The sequence below is a fragment of the Antechinus flavipes genome, chromosome 1 (genome assembly GCF_016432865.1).
Source record: "Antechinus flavipes isolate AdamAnt ecotype Samford, QLD, Australia chromosome 1, AdamAnt_v2, whole genome shotgun sequence".
Taxonomy (NCBI): Eukaryota; Metazoa; Chordata; class Mammalia; order Dasyuromorphia; family Dasyuridae; genus Antechinus; species Antechinus flavipes.
The window spans coordinates 385,659,376-385,672,727 of record NC_067398.1 but is presented as its reverse complement, the minus strand read 5'-3'; positions in this window follow the sequence as shown (position 1 = coordinate 385,672,727).

Here is a 13,352-nt window from a genome sequence, read left to right as displayed (position 1 = left end):
TTACATGATAAAGGATCCAAGTTTCCAAAGTTGGGAGGGAAGCTAATTTACTAGAAGGGATCATAGACATTCTGCCTTGAATTCTTAAAATTTTCTATGTAACACTATTTGATCTTTCTCTTCCCCCATCTCTTTTTCACTTATCAGGATGAGCTCCACATAAAAAACAGAGAAATGTTGACTTGGCTTTGTTGGATTTTTTTTCTGTTTTACCTTAACTGTGTATCTTAAATAGCAATAACTCACAAAATATTTCAGCTAATCATGTTTGTTCATGCTCCCAATTTAAATAGAACATTGGCACCCACCTTATAAGTTACCTTATTAAGAGGCAGCTCATTGACACAATTCAAAGAGTATTGGAGTTCAAATCCTGACATATACTTCTGGATAGTTAACATTTCTCAACCTCAGTTTCCTCATCTGTAAAATGGAGATGACAATGGTACTCATTTACGGGATTATTATAAGGATCAGATGGAGTGACACAAGTAAAGCATTTTGCAAACATTGAAGCACTATATATAAATTCTAGCTAATATTATCTGTGCTCCATCAGGTTTTTGTTAGTTTTTAGTCATTATTAAGATTGGAGGATGTGATTTGGTGCATCCTATGCCCAAACGCATGTCAGAATGAACTCTTTTATTACAGACTGCCACAGTCACCACATCTGTAGCATGTTGAAGATAGTGACAACAGCAATGGCCTTGGTTCCAAAAGAGAGAAAAGAAAATGTTGCCAAAGAAATGTTCTGCATATTTTTCTTTCTTCTCCCTGACCAGTGCTTGAAAAATGTCCCTGCTCAATGTGTTTGCTCATCCACACAGCTGCCAGCTGTGCTTTCTTCTTACACTAGTTGCCACACGGTGGGCCATTTCTTATGCAAGGACTGTCATATTGTAAATGGCATAGCCTCGGAATTAGAACTTGAACTCCAAGCAATGATTAACTGGTATTTCAAGGAATTATTGGCCCAACTCAAAAATAAAACTCATCAGTATGCCGCCAAATGCTACCATATAAAGGAAATATCAACCTATCCAGAAAATAGATTTCTCTAGTAGTATGATACATGATGATGAGAAGAGTGGTGGCTTGTTTGCTAAAAAAAAAAATAATAAAGCATGCTTCCCAAGAGAGTCTTTACTTTCCAGCCACTAAATTTAGAAATGTATTCTAAATATTGAATTTTAAAATTTTCTTAGTAGATTCCTTGAAGAATACACTGTTTCTAAGTCTTCATAGAAGTACCTAGTCACTATTTTGCAGTTGAATCAGTCATTTTGGCCATGATAATAGCAGATCAGTGAACAGTCGATCCATCACTGAAGGGTCAATCCAGACTGGTCATTAAGACACCAAATCGGGTAGACCCTGTGGCAATTAATTGATTGCTCTGTGTTGACATATAATGGGTCAGTCTGGGTGATTGTTTAGATCCAGCCAGAGGGTCTGACTGTCAGTATGTGCCAGATGGGGCAAGTTCAAGAATTATAGCAACCTTGTATCACATCTGCCTGGTATGGCAAGTTGCTATATGGCAGAAAGAGCACCTGGAATTAGTCCCTGAGCCAATAGAATGCATATAAAAAGTTTCCTGTCTGGTACAGATAATTGCCCAAGAATTTTACTGTTTTCTTAGGTTTGTGTTCCTGATCTTTCCATATCCATGTCTGCTGGGTCTTCTAACTGGAGTGAAAAACTTTCCTTAGGGTAAAATAAATCAGTGCAATTCCTTAGGCCTGAACTGGGAGGTAGAGGGAAAGATGGAATGGGAATGGTAAAATCCTGCTGCATTGCCTGCCAAATAAATGCCAAATAACACTCAAACTGCTTGTTTTAATCATCCATTTGTGTCAAAATGCCTCATTTATAAAGACTCTTAATGTTAAACATGAAGAAATGCTTCTCCTGGACAATCCAGAAAGGTAATTAACCTGAACTGAATTTTTATATCCTGATCAACACTTCATAATTGAGTGAGACTGTTTATAAGTATGAGCCAGCATACTTATAAAATAAAGAGCTAGACTTTGATTCAGGAGATGTGGGATAAGATCTCAACTCAGACACTTATCTAGCTGTCTGACTTTGAAAATATCATGAAACTTCTCTATCCCTCAGTTTCTAACGCATAGAATGGTGTGACATTTTCTCTATTGAGGTCACAGGATTTTTCTGAGGAAAGGGTTTAACAAATCTTAAAAAGCATTCTTTAAACATGAAGTATTTTCTAATAATATATTTGAGGGGGGAAAAGCACATAAAAACTCACGAATACAAAGTATTCTTTTTTTTTAATTTAATTTTTATTTAATAATTGCTTTATATTGACACTCGTTTCTGTTCCGATTTTTTTTTCCTCCCTCCCTCCCTCCGCCCCCTCCCCTAGATGGCAAGCAATCCTTTATATGTTGGATATGTTGCAGTATATCCTAGATACAATATATGTTTGCAGAACTGAACAGTTCTCTTGTTGCATAGGGAGAATTGGATTCAGAAGGTATAAATAACCCGGGAAGAAAAACAAAAATGCAGATAGTTCACATTCGTTTCCCAGTGTTCTTTCTTTGGAATACAAAGTATTCTTATGACCAAACAGTCCCCCAGGAAACCTTCAGACTAAGTAGTCTATCCCATTCTGGCCCTGGTAGTCACTTATGTGTCCTCTATAGATTATGCCTTTGGAAATACAGACTTTTTAATTCTCTTTTCTCTGGTACGCTTCTTTCACAAGATCTTCAGGCAAATGTTGTTCAGTCATTGTCAGACATGTTGGACTTTTCATAATCTCATTTGAGGTTTTCTTGGCAGAGATACTGGAAAGGTTTGCCATTTTCTTCTCTATTCATTTTACAGATGAACAAACTGAGGTAAACAGGGTTAAGTGAATTGTTCAGGGTCAGAAAGCTAGTAAGTGTTTGAGGCTGGATTTGAACTCAGCAGTTCCCGATTCTAGGCCCAGTACTCTATTCACTGTGCTGTCTAATTGTCTCTTCAATCAAATATACAATCTCTACTGTAAAAAGAGGAAATCTCAGGATATAAACTGTATAGTTTATATTGTTACATTGAAGTTATTTAAATAGTATTGTTGTGGCGTGATTTGGTCTCAGGCTGCCAGTATCAAATACTTTGCTTTAGCTTTGATCTGAGAGAATATTATTGTCTTCCCTAGGTGATCTTTCCTGATAGAAAAGGGGAAGAGGTTTGGAGCTGTTATTTCAGTCAGTCTAATTAGCTTAATTTGATGGTAAATTCAAATTGGTTGTTACTATCCTCTTGCAATTTAAACAGCTCAGGCCAACTGTCTGAGTCCCCAGCTCTATTTCACATTAAATTTCAGATACATACAAATCAGCACTTTCTCCTGAAGACTTAAGAACTCATTATGTTTTCCTTAAACGAGAGACTGAAGGTCAGAAGAAAGCACACAAACTCTTTAAAAACTGGACCCTAAATCTTTTGAAGCTCAAGGTCCTTCTTGAGCATCCTAGCTTCATAGTAGCATAGAGTTTCCAGTTACTATAATTCTTTCCAGAAAGATAGAAGAGGGAGGATTAAAAGTGTCAGATCAAGAGCTTCTGAACTTTTCTGGACATTGTTTGAAAAAGTACCCAGCTATCTCTGTATCTCTATTCCACCCAGAATCTCTTTAATAAATCTCTCTTCTCCGAGTTTTCTTTTAATTCTTTTCCTTTCTACTTAGATAAAGAACCCTAAATGATTACTCTCCAATTTTAAATCTTCTCTAATTGTCTTCTCTCTGGTAAGTTAATGTATTACTTTCTGGTTGCCTTAGCTGCCCTATAGCTTCCATCAAACCATGCTGCTCTCTCCTCTCCAGTTTCTTATGCATACTAATGCTAGACTACTCTTCCTAAAATACTCCTTTCACCATATCACTCCTGATATGTGGGGGTGGATGTTTAAAAGTAGAGGACATAAGAAGGACAAAAGTAGACTAGGCAAGAAAATCAAAATACAGAATGAAGGAAGGTTTTGAGGAAGGAAACATTCTGAAAAGACAGATTCTATAGCAGGGCAAGTCTGATGACTTTGAGAAAGATGATATTCTTGAAAAAAAACTTAATAAAGTATCCCTAAAGTCCCATGATAAAGAAGTGGGGAATACCTAGGACAGAAATGAGCATTCATTGTCAGATACAGTTAATATATCTTCTGTATTTGTTGAATTATTTTTTTCTTATCCTAAAGGACAATTCAGATCAGAAGGTAGTAGAGTTTGAAAATACCTTGTTGTAAATGAATCATTCTTTTATATTTTTTTAGAAAAGATGATCACAATACACAAGCTTTTCAACTCTTAGAAGTTTCTGGGAACAATCCTCCTATAACTAAGATTACAGACCAACTCCTAACTCATTTGAGAACTAGAGAAATGATAAGGAGTCAATAAGGAATGGTGAGACGATGGCCCACATCGCTCTCTACTACATAACTCTAAAAGATTGAAACAAATTTATCTTTAAGACCACCAGGCAGCAGTCTGATTTGACCCTCATGTTAGATAGAATCTGAAAGTGTGTGTTCAGTCCCCCCCCCCACCAGCTTGGGTACATGATAGTGGCAGGGGTGCCAGAAAACACATGTAGCATTTGTGCATAAAGATGGCCCACAGACCATGGAACTCTTAGCATGCAACTTGAGCCACTGGCATTGCTGATGCCCTGATTCCCGCTGTGCCTGACTCCTCCATGTCTGGATTCTTTGGCTCCAGGCCCTATTCATGCTTTCTTGACCTCCTTTTATCAGACACAGCAACTCAGCCCCAAAGGTCCCCCTCTAATCAGATTCTTAGGTATAATACAAACTCAAAGAAACCCCTTAACTGCCTGATTGACAGATATAGCTCATCTGAGGAGTCTTACAAGGGTATGACTAAAGCTCAGCTTACATGAGCAAGCTCTTGGAGAAATAAGGATGCTCTTTAGAGGTTAATTAAGTAATTCAATAAACATATACAGAACACATCTCCTCCTTTCTAACTTTCTCTTCATCTAAACTTCCCTATTATTATTGCTATTAGTACTGTTTTAGTCATTTGTTCTTTAGTCATTTCAGTCATGATTCCATTTGGGATTTTCTTGGCAAAGATGCTAAAGTAGTTTGTCATTTCTTTCCCCAATTCATTACAGATCAAACTGAGGCAAACAGAGTTAAGTGACTTTCCCAGGATCACACAGTTGGTAAGTGTCTGAGGCCAGATTTGAATTTAGAAAGATAAGAGAAATATACCTACTTAGCATCTCAAGATTAGTTAGAACATCTACACATTGAGTTGAGATCAAAGATATATAGGGAATTAATACAAATATCTAAGAATCAGAGCTAAATCCTTGTAGATAAATGATCAAAAGAAATAAACAAGTAGCTTCAAAAGTAGAAATCTAACCTACTAGTAGATATATGAAAAAATATTCCAAGTTACTAATGATAAGAGAACTATTCATTAAAAGACTCTTGAAGTTCTACTTTATACTCAGCAAGTTGCAATTTGTCTAAAAAAGGAAAACAATAATTGTTGGAAATACTATTGAAATATAGGAACACTGATGTTCGTTAGTAGAACTCTGAATTGATCTATGCATTCTGGACAATGCTTTGGAAAAATATTCAAAAATCAATAAGCTTTGCATACCTTTTGACCTAACAATGCTGGTACTAATATATAATATATATCCTAACATATATATATCAAAGATACGGAAAAAGTATTTCTATGCACAAAATGATATTTATAGGACTATTTGTTATTATTGTTATTACAATAAACTAGTACAAAAATATGTGCTCATCATTTGGGGAGTGGATGAACAATTATATATGAATATAATGAATTATTGGGCCATAATAAATGACAAAAGAGGACAGACTCAAAGAAACTTAAAAGAACCAAAGAAGAATCTGATAATTTGCTTTTGATGTATCTGTGATGTTCCTTCAGTTCATAAACAAAACTCCTCTCATTCAGGATGGAACTTGCCATAGAATAGATTTTAGAATGCCCAGACTAAAGCTTCTCAAGAAGAAAATTAAGGGAAGATAAAGAATAATAGGGCCTAACTTGGAAAGGGCCAAAAATGCTGGTGCAGATGAATAGAGTCAGTATCCAAATGCTAGAAATAAGGGTTGTTAAACAATGACAAAATGTGGAGTGATGTACCACAGGAACTAAGGTAGTTAAGTAAATAGAACAGTGGATAGAGTATTGGATCTGGATTTGAAAAGATCTGAATTCAAATTCAGTCTCAAATACTTACTAATTTAGTCCTATAAATATCATTTTGTGCATAGAAATACTTTTTCCGTATCTTTGATATATATATGTTAGTATATATATTATATATTAGTACCAGCATTGTTAGGTCAAAAGGTATGCAAAGCTTATTGATTTTTGAATATTTTTCCAAAGCATTGTCCAGAATGCATAGATCAATTCAGAGTTCTACTAAAGAACATCAGTGTTCCTATATTTCAATAGTATTTCCACTTACTAAATGTCACTTGATCTCTGTTAAGGCTTAGTTTTTTTTTTCCTGTTTAATGTGTATTATTAATACTTTCTTAAGTCTAAACAATCAGTAAAACAATAAATCAGGCCCTGACTTTGACATTTGTCTAAGCAGTATAAATATTCACAGTGAAAATATATTAGCTGTCTCTTTTCAGTCATTCAAGCTGGCTCCAAGGCATTTCTGCCTCCCTCCCTTGATTTCCAGTTCTGGGAACTATAATCATGTGAACATTATTACTTACTACTATAAAGAACATGGCAATCTATTTACCGGTGGCTCCAATCATCATACCTATAACTTTCCTAATCAAACTGCATCTATTGTCCCATCACCTTTCCTATACAGGTTACTCTAAATATCTCAACTTGTTACAGGGTACTTTAAAAGTCTTTAAGATGTAATAGTTTACAAATGTGCTAAGATTTTTGAGACATCATATAAATTATCTTATTCCTTTAAAATTTATTTAAGCTCCTTAAGGTCAAGGACTGCTTTGTACTCCAAGATTTTAGTACAGTTTTGTCACATAAGAAGCACCAAATAAATATTTTTTAAATTTCATTTATTCACTTGGGACAGTATTATGTAATTGGTTCTAAGAAAGAAATCATTTGTGGGTCAGAAGTTATCCCTAGATAAAACCATCATGATGCTTAATTTGTACCACAGATAATAGAGTTAATCTTTTGGGTTCTAGTATCACAGGAGGGCAAGATGTTTAGGAAAAGCAGAAATACCACTGTTCTACCTGATGGAAAAATGCAGATGGTATGGATAATCAATGTTGCCATTGAACTAGAATGCATGAAAAAGAGAGATGGATGAAGACTCAGTTTTATTATCTGTAAAATGGGAATAATTAATACCACCCATCTGCTAGGGTTGTGAGAATAAAACAAGATAATATTTGTTAGTGACTTACCTATGCAAATCCTTGCTATTATTATGTTTTGCCTCTTTTTGTATCCTCAGGGCTTAGCATAGTGCTTGGCACTTGGTAAATCCTTAAAGATTCATTGTTTGATTATTATTATTATTAGTTATTGTTACTAATATTATTATACCGTGTGACTAAGATGCTGTCCATAGCATAAATGGGTTAAAAAAACAAATACTAGAGAACATCATCAAAGGGTGATAAAGGTCTAGGACACTAAAGACTATACAACATTAAATCCAATAGAATAAATAATTCTAGCTATACTAAACTCTCACAGATCAGCTTCTAGATCCAGAAGCAAGAATTTATATCAATGCATTAAAGTTTTTAAGGATAGGTAGAAAGTTTGGATACTGGAAGAAAGAGTGGCTTCTACTTCCATCAAGAATTCAAGGATAAATTGTGACATTCCTACTTTCTAAGAACATATATAATTTATTTTATATCTATCCATAAGAGCCTAGCCCTATCTTCCCCCCAATAACCTTCAGGTCAATATACAAAGCATTATTACCCTGGATAAAATTGGCTGCCTATAAGAGGTAGTTGATAGCATATACAACTAAACACATCAAAATAGTAATAGTAATTAATAGTGATGAAAGTTAATATGTAAACCATTTAAGGTTTACCATCCCCTTTACATATATTATATCATTTAAGTCTTAACAATCCTATGAGGTAAATATTCACAGACAAAAAATTGAGATTCTGATTTAGGGATCTTGCCCACAATCATACAACTTTTAAATGTCAAAGCAAGAGTTCTAATCTATTTCTCTCTTTGCTCCAAGTCTGGGGCTATTTTCACTACATCATGCAATCCCTAGAATTAGTACTACATTGAAATTATGGGATGCACTATTTGGCATATTTCCTAGGAAGATCAAAGACAGAAAGATCTATTATATAACAAAATATTTATGGAACACTTTTTTGCTAGTTAAAAATTTATTGTTTTGTACTAATTAAAAAACCAGTTAAAAAATAAATTCGTTCATTGACTAGTGAATGGCCAAACAAATTACAGTATAGAAATGTATAACAATTGGACTTCTCTCATTAATGGACCTCCTAGAAAAGCTATCTCACATTTGAAGTGTCTAAAACGATGACTCAGGAACCTGCACAATGAAATTTACTTTTACCAGTTAAACAAAAGGCTTTCATACAAAGCAAAAATTGTTTAATCAAATAGCATAGCAATTAAAATGATAAGAAGTAGCCTGTAGAAACATGGGATATAATCTAGGGGTTATCACACCATTTATATGGGAGACCACATGGAAAATATATGGGACTAGTGGACGCTTGTGATGAAGTAGATGATTAGGAGGACCTGTATCTAAGACACATATAAAAGGGACATGTATGATCAGGATGCACAGATGGCCAGAATAACTCAGGTTTTATTAAGCTTCTGACCTGCTCTGGCAATATCATTATGCTATCCACCACCTCACTCTGCTGGTGTCACAGCTCTGTTATCATTGCATCCTTTTTTCTGGCTTTCTTGGTCTCATGCTTGTCAAGCAGTTCTTTGATATCTTATATTCGTTTCAGCTGTTTTGTTTCTTCTGGGACATCTGCTGTTCTCTGCCACCATCTATTGAGAAGCAATGGCTAGAAAGCCTCTCCCTGAGAGCAAGTTATAACTCTTTTAGTGCAAAGTCATGAGATATCATATGAAACCATGAAATCAACAAAATGTGACAAAATATTCCAGGCTCAGATAAAACCTATTATTTATATGATTTTTTTCCACCTGATATCACCTGATATAAATAGATAATTGCTATAATATAATGAATTTTTGTACCATAAAATTTAGAAAAATGTTTTAGAGACCAAAAAAAAAAAAAAATTCAACAGGAACTGGTTGAAAATCTGACAACTCTCTCCTTAGTCTCAAGATCCTGAGTAATTGGTATCCAAATAAAGAGGACAAGAACAACAACCTAAGCACAATTTTGGTTCGTCTTCCTGGGTTATTTTTTACCTTCTGAGTCCAATTCTTTCTGTGCAACAAGAGAATTGTTCGCTTCTGAACATATATATTTTATCTAGGATATACTGTGACATATTTAATTTGTATAGGACTGCTTGCCATCTGGGGGAGGGGGTGGAGGGAGGGAGGGGAAAAATCGGAACAGAAGTGAGTGCAAGGGATAATGTTGCAAAAAATTACCCAGGCATGGGCTCTGTCAATAAAAAAGTTATAATTATTTAAAAAAACCTAAGGAAAGAAAGCAAGTCTACCACCATCTAGAATATTTCATATTCATGCTTTATTATGCATACCTGTCACTAATTTTTGTGCTGAATTCTGATTGTCCACAAAATTTAATGTTTTCCTTTAAAATGTAATGAAATAAAGCCCAGGGAAGATTAATTGGAATGATCACGAATGGAAAAACTTCCACATGAAGAAACACTAAAAACAAACAAAAAAACAACCCCCCCAAACAAACAAACAAACAAACAAAAACCTGAAGGTTGGGGGGTGGGGGGGAAGGGGAGGTGTGCAAATGTAATCAGTATAGGAAGTCCTGAATGATCTGGGTAGATGGGAGACATTTGAATGTGTTCTCATGATATACTGAAGTTTTACTTCTTGATATTTGAAAAAAGTAGCTCTTCTTTCTAAAATGAAGGGATATGTTTTAATGTTCAATACATTTATGGAACCTATTATTCCTAGGAATAATAAAGGCTAAAGAAAAGCAAAAAATGTAATGAAATTATCATGGCCTTAAAAATGTGAAATGTGTGGAAGTCAGAATAATCTGAGAAGACTAGTATGAACTTATGCAAAGTGATAATAACTAGGTGAACAATAGACTTCATGACTGATAAACAAATGTGGAAACTACAATAGAGAATTATCAAATTAGATCAAATGCAAAGATGAAAGTGTATTCTATAAGAATTTATTTATTGCTTAATATATATTGAGCCCTTAACAATTATATATAGATATAAATATGTCAGGTACTATGCAAATGTAGACAGAACAAGTACAAAGAATTCTCCACCATCTTCTGTATTAAATCTTTCCAGATTACCTCCATCTGCTAATATCCTCCCTTCCAAATTGCTATATATTTCAGTCCTTTTCATATATTTATATTTATTCACTACACACACTTAGACTCACACATAATATGGAGATATACACAAATATTTTATGTATAGACATGCATCATAATTGCCTCCCCATTAGAATTTAAGTTCCCTGAGAATAAAGATTTTTTTTTTATTTTTAGTATTCATATCCCCAGAGCCAAATATATAGTTTGGCACACAATTGTTGTTGACAATGTTCAATCATGTTCAACTTTTCATAAATCCATGTGTGTTTTCCTGATAAAGATATTATAATGGCGTGTCATTTCCTTCTCCAAAGTGTTAACTTTGCCTTACCAAAGAAGTTAAATGTTTTACTCAGAGTCATATATGTAGTGACTATCTGAGACAGGATTTAAACTCAGATCTCTATGACTCCATTTCTAGTGCTCTGCCATTTGGCACATAACAGAGCTTAATGAATACTTATTGTTTAATTGAAAGATCTTTATTTCCTCTCAATGAAAAGGTGATAAAATATAGGCAAGGAAAGTTGCAGTCTCCTCACTCTTCTTTGCCCCACATATCCTACCAGCTGCCAAGTGTGAACTCTATCTCTACAACATATTTTACATCCATCCCCTTCTTTCTGTTCATATAGCCTCCACTATGATTCCACTATGATATACTATGACGATTTCATTAGATTATACTATGGTCCTCATCATTTCTTTCCTAGACAATTAGAATATTTTCCCAAGTTCTTCCCCTCTGCAACCATCATTTACATTTCTGCCAAAGTTATATTATTAAAACACAAATCTGAAACAGGGCAACACAGTTGCCCAGATCAATAAAATGTTATGGCTCCCTATTACTTCTGCATCACATATACCTTCTCTTTTTGGCAAATAAAATCTTACACAAGTTGGGTCCAAATTGCCTTTCAATTATTCCCTATGTCTAAAATCATTCCTTCCTCAGGCATTTGCCTCTTAGACCACCTACCTTCCTGAACACTCAGTTCAAATGTCACCTTACATATAAGGCTTCCTGATCTCTCCCAGCTGCAGGTGTTTCTCTAAGATATATTTTGTTTACACTTATATGTGTATAGTTTGTCTTTCCCAACAGAATATGAGCTCCTTGAGGGCAGGATCTATTTTATTTTTAATTTTGTATCTCAGTTGTCTAGCACAGTACTTGTCACAAAATAAATGCTTAATAATGCTTGATTGAATGATTAAATGGATGGCTTTATAGTATATAGCTTCTGTAGATGAAGTCTTTTTAAATATCTTTTCTGATTATTGTAGAAGTTTCTTATAGGAGAAAACTATTGAAAAATGATTGAAGTATAAAAATAAGTCAAATTAATGAAACAATAAGGAAAATAGATTATGGGACAAGACAGTGCCAAAGAAAACGTTCAAACAGCTTGACTTTGTCATTCAACAATTTGTCTTACTTTAGAGTTTGCATTTAATTTCACCATGTTCTTGGCTCAGGGTGCCTTTGGTTCTATTTTTTTCCCTTTCATTGACACCACTGGTATATTAGTGATCTCATAGTGTGAAGTTTTGGTTAATTTATTAGGACTGATATATTTGTATATGTTTTCTCTGCTTCTCATTTCTGATGGCCTGACTTCTCCCATTATTTCTCACGCATTCAGCCAGATATCTTGGCAACAATAGCAGATGGGAAAAAATTGTTTTCTCTTTGGCTTTAGCACTAATCCCAGATGTCCTTCTTAATTGCTCAAAGCAGATCACATAGAGATAGCATCCAACTGTCCTCTATGGATCTCAGTGACAATTGCCATTCAACTTAAGCCCTCACTTCCTTTTCCCTTCTGACCAGACTCTGACAGAATATAATTAAATGTCAATTGATTTGACAGAAAGTACACTTGGTTCTGCTATCAAACCGATGATCCTTCCCCTCCTTCGTGAAGCCTACAGAAAATAGGTCATCAATTAGCTAGTTAACAAATTAAATATATATTCTGGTCATCAGATGGTACAACTCTTAGACCCTCAGCCAAATATCCACATCAGCAGTGTCCATGCACTGGTATTACCAAAGACCACATGACTCCCTGCATACCTAGATCATAAGAATGCTTAGCCTGCCAGATGTTAAAAAACATCTCTTCTCACTGCCCCAAATTTTCTCATACTCTGGCCTGTAGCCTTAGTACAATATACAGCTAAGTATAGGATCTAAAAGATGTTCTGGAATTACTAAAAGAAGAATCCCTCCCCTCTTCATTCAAGTCCCATATTTGGAGAATCTGTTTTTGTTAACCAACTTTCTTCATAAGAGTTAGACAATAATCTTTTTAGCATTCACATGATTTATTAAAACACAATAAAATAAAAAATTGCCATAAAGCAAAACTGTAAAAAAAATTTTTAAAAAAGCCCTACTACTTCAATAGATAGTCTCCCCCTGTAATCCACTACCCCCTTCCTTTTCTATTTTCCCTAAGAAGTCAAAGGACTAATAATATGAATTGCTTTTCTGAGATTGGGCTAGGAAATCTGAGGTTAGAAAACTCTATGGAAGGGAAAGTGTATCTTCTCTTCATCTCACAATAGTTACTACTCTCAAAAACTATAATCCAAGGTCCCAAGAATCTACTGCTGCCTCAGACCTGAGGCACTAACTCTTAAAGTTATAGCAGGCAGCTTTAATCTTAATTGCAAATCTGCTCTCACCTCAGGCTGATTTTGTCCAGACATAATAACTGGTAGTTGTCAATTCAGTGATCATGCTGAAAGTATTACTTTCAGTTGTAG